This window comes from Pinus tabuliformis, chromosome 9 (genome assembly GCF_031772625.1).
Source record: "Pinus tabuliformis cultivar Carrire ecotype Pingquan chromosome 9, CPIR1, whole genome shotgun sequence".
NCBI lineage: Eukaryota > Viridiplantae > Streptophyta > Pinopsida > Pinales > Pinaceae > Pinus > Pinus tabuliformis.
The window spans coordinates 1,659,262,734-1,659,267,866 of NC_142307.1; the positions used below are offsets into that span (position 1 = coordinate 1,659,262,734).

The window sequence follows — 5,133 nt, forward strand, 5'->3', positions numbered from 1 at the left end:
TCTTCAGGTCCTAGTGCCCTTAATCTTTATATCTACAGTGTTTGAGAATCTTACATGTCCTTCATTTTCACCTACATATATATATATATATATATATATATATATATATATATATATATATATATATATATATATATATATATATATATATATATATATCGATAGATTATTAGGGATACACATGCCTAATAAAATATTGCAGTTGTATGCCCATTTATGCACAATTACAAATATTTAATTCCATTATAATAATTATTTAATTTCCTTTTATAATTCTCTCACCACTACTTTAGCACATCCCTTACTGTCACCATCACAATGGGTCTCCATAATATATTTTGAGATCATTTATCTATGCTCCAACTATTCATTTCCATATTCAGATCTAATCCTGCCAACAATCTCATGAGGATTTCAACCATACCGAATTACCTTTCCAAAGAAATGGTTCAACGCACTTCACCTATCATGCCAAATTACAACACAATCCACATACATCATAGAGACCATTGAAGGTGCCCCACATATGTTGAGGGCACAAACCACTAATGCCTAAAACTCAACATGATAGCCCTAGATTGAACATTTTCACTACTTGGATAGGCAAGTATAGTCCTTTATATCTCTCATTTGGAACCAAGGATATTCTAATATATTCATTGGAACATCTATGACATGTGTTCCAAAATTCCCATCATTTTTTTTTTCAATTCAGAACAACTTTGAACATCTTGTACATAGTAATTTTAATTACTGGATTCCCATTTAAATAGGAGCTCAATATACATAATTTGACACAAGATATATCACATAGGTCAATAGGATCTACCACGATTTCAACAAAATTTGAGCATTCTTCTAATTTTTCACCCCGATGTGGCAATGATGACTACCCACCTACTTGGTGTCCTATGTAAACTTTAAATCATCTCGGACAAATCCGACCACACTGTTGTCTCCTTGAAAAGTGCATGTCCCAAAATGGAAATTGTGTTCATAGGCATCTTGGTTGATGTAGGGTTTGAGAAATGGAAGCAAAGCAACCTATATATGTCATAAATCAAGATTCGATCCAATGTTGTTGGGGATGAGGTCAATACATGTATTTTGTGTGTGCGATGTGTGAGATGATGGTGTATGGTTCCCACGTGGGATTGTAGCCTCCTAGGTCAAATCCCTCAATGTCCATTTTTTATCAAATGATGTAGTCACTAGTCAATGCTTGACAACCACTGAAGGAACTGAGTCTTGAAACTTGAGATTATTACACTTCGCTTGGCCATTCTCCAAGGATTTTCCAAACCAAAGTCACCAACCTCCATGTGGGGCCATGTGAAGCATTATTGGAAATTTTTTCATAGACAAAATGGTCATTGAGTATTTTTATTTTGATAGAAAGGATTGTTCTACAACTCCTGAATAGGACCAAGAGGACTAGCTCACATACAATTGTTTCCTATGGGAATTGATCTCTTGACCTATAATCTATTGGTTCTATTCTCATATCTAAAGCCACATCTCATAGTCAAGCAATAAATAGTGAATCCATTATTAGTGATATACCAAGGCCACTCTTGATAGAGAGTTTGGGATTCTAATTGTACTTAGTTAATTATTGCAAATAGATTCTTAATCAAAAAAAAAAAGATGAAATCGTGAACACTCACATTAACACAAATATTTTACCCTCGAAAAGTTAGAGTAGAAATATTTTTCAATGTATTTATTATCACAAGTTCAAATCTAGTGGAAGGTAGAGTATATAAACCTTCATACACTTTTGCAATCAAAACACAATGCAGAGGTGGGTCCCTTGTCCCACAATCAAGGGGTTATCTATGACATCCATAACTACCAATCCATTTTAACCTAGATTACAATAGAACTGTATTTTCTAAATAAAAACTACAAAACCATGGGCTAACTTACTATGTGTTGCGAAACCACTAAAAATAAAAACTATATTCGAAAAGATATCAAAAATAGCCATAAAAATTTGCCATAATTTTTTTGGGAACACTACAGTGAAAACCCTATATAGGGGTAGAAAGTTCCCTTGCAAGCCTTCTAAGTAAGAATTTGCCATAATTTTTTTGGGGGCGCTACGGTGAAGCCCCTATGTAGGGGTAGAAATCTCCCTTGTAAACCCTCTACGTAGGAGGGGCTTCACTGACCTAATGACCTATTTGAATAGAGGGTGTTTGTTCCGCCTTTGACTCCTCCTTGTGTGTAGCACAATATACAATGTGGAGGTACTTGAACAAAAAATATAACACATCTTCAATTTCCATTACTTATTAATGATTTATAAAAAAATCAAATTTTAATTTACATTTCAATTTGAAAATTAATTATTTACTTATTATTATATTATTTAATTTTTTTATACTTCTAAAAATATTAAAAGAAGCTTATTCTAATTTAATGTTTTTGAAACGGCAACAAAAAATTAAGATGGTGCACTCCATTTATTCGAATTGAAAATATAGATCAATGAGCCCAAAGACTCATTCTACAACCCAATATGAGGGTATTGTGTAATTACATCCATTCTCAACTCAGAATTGACACATGTCTCTTTAAAACAATATTTTTAATAAAAAAAATGTGCATTGTAATCTCCCTAAAAAGGTACTTTAAATAAAAAAGTTGTATCAACATAAATGATTATACATACTTTCTTACATTTAGTTAAAAGCATTAACAAACATTAATAACTACATTCTAATTGTGTTCACATAGTTGATAGTATTACAATCCAATATGAAAATATGTGATAAAAATATTTCACTTTCATTATTGGACCAATAATAAATAAAGTATTTGGATATCTATATTAAATTATATAATTAAAATTAAGAAAAAAAATCTATTTTTCTTATAAATATTGTTATGAATAATATATATAGAGAGAAAATGTGTGTTAATACTGGCCTTAGTAAAATATTTAAATGCTAAGAAGGAAAAAGCAATTAAAGGTAAAATTATTTAGCTAGTAGAAAAATGTGTAACTCATTCAATTTTTAATAATAATAATAATAAATTATTCAAGAATACAATTTAAACAATGAAAAATTACACTTGGTCTATATAGAAAAATAGAAAACCACTATAAATGCATCTTAATCCTAGATTTATCAAGCACTAAAGAAAGATTAAATTTATTAACACATATTTTTTTTTCATATTTTGCATTTTAAAAAGAGATTTGCATATAATACGATTTCATCTCTCTTAAATCTTAATAGATCCACGATTAAAATAGATCTATATTAACAATAATTCCAATCATTTCAAAAACCCCAAATCTAAGTCATCCAAATAATAATCTTATTTTTTTCCAATCTATTTTTAAATATAAAAAAAATTAATATATACATATATATATATATATATATATATATATATATAAATTATAATCACAACCACCAATAAAATACAAAACTATATTTTCTATTAAAAAATTTATATGAAAAAAATAAGCCAAATACTATCACAGGAACTCTTAACCACACAAAGTACATATCTCTTAACCACACAAACTACAAACTTGAAATAACAATCTCATAAATAAATATATGGTAATTTCACAATCTCAACAATATTACAAAACACAAAATAATGCCACAATCTCAATAAATCCTTAAATCCAAGTAAGACCTGGTCCCCTTCGGCAATTTGTAATTTAGAAAATACAAAATAAAGCAATCTCTCATTTAAAAAAATACAAAATAGAGCAATTTCTAACGTAAACAGGAAGGGATGCTAAGCAGCAAGTCCCTGCCGAGGTCAATTGAAGACAATATAAAATAAAATGCACAATTGAAAATAATACCAATTTAAGTGGCGCGATACAAATTTTACTCGGTATGACCAAGTCGGATCATGTTGACATGTTCAATTCTAAATTTTTCCACAGATGGCATCCATGTTGAATCAAATGTAAAAATAACTATAAATAATCTTAACACCGGGCTCATTGAAAAAAGATCCTTAAAAATAACCATAAATAATCTTAACACTGGGCTGATTGAAAAAAGAATCTCAAAACAAGAGATTGCATTATCTAAGAAAATTTCTAATCAGCGGCTTCTAGATCACGAAATATGGGATTTCCAGTAAGTTACTCTGCGAGTGTCTTCACTATACCCTTAACAAGTGCCTGAAACACTTGTTCTAGCTGGCCGTTATGGTCTTCATCGACACTCGGAAAGATCTGATCATAGAGCAACTCAACTGTTTCATTGGCTTCTAAAAGACTGCAGCTCTTATTTGCTAACTTTACCATCTTTATTCACATCCAACTGCTGGAACATTAGATTTTTCACTTCCTCTAAAAGTTTTTCATCCGCCAGAAACTTTCTCGGTTGCAAGCCATTGAGACTTTCTCAGTTGTAATCCATTGAAGACCTTAATATCTTGGATAACAATGGGCTTTAAAGCCAGGAATCAGGCAGATCTTGCAAGACACCTTGGAGTAATTGAGCAAACTGAGCCTGCGCTAATTCTTTGGTCCGTTCCACCCTATGCTTCTTTAAAATGTTTGTCAAGAATAGAATCACCTTCAGGGGTAACTGTGAAGGGAGGAACACCCATATCGACTCCCATTTGAACAATGGTAGACCGCAACGCATTTATGCTAAACTTGTCACTGTCATCTGTATGAAGATCTGTGAACAGATTTTTTTCCAAAATTACTATTAACATCTGACCAACTAGTAGTTGAATAAAATAGAGTACAGAGTAATATTACATCTATAAGTGACTAAAATTTGAAGTATATTTTTCTCTTCGACTTCCACAGGTGCAGTACCTTATGTGTTGTAGTGGTGGCTTCAAAAACATTTTCCTTCCTGTCATTTTTGGAAGGGAAGGTCAGTAATAAAAAAGTTTCTAAGACAAGACAATTGGTTGATATTAATAATGATTTAGAGGTGCTATTTTTGCACATAGATAGAGGTATGTTGTTAGAGATTGAGGCCTTTTATGGGGTTGGAAGTAATGCATCATATGGGATCCACACAGTGGTAAATTTATGCATGTATTGTAAATAGAAGCCACAACCTACTGTACAAGCATACAAGCATCATCAAGCACTATGCTGAGACATTTTTCTTTTGTTGTTTTCCGGCA

At 31.3% G+C, this 5,133-nt stretch overlaps 1 pseudogene; it reads right to left on the reverse strand.

Annotated features, from left to right (window-relative positions):
• Window positions 1–4,078: 4,078 nt before the first annotated feature.
• On the reverse strand, window positions 4,079–4,707 carry LOC149155239 (uncharacterized; annotated as a pseudogene).
• Between the last annotated feature and the right edge of the window lie 426 nt (window positions 4,708–5,133).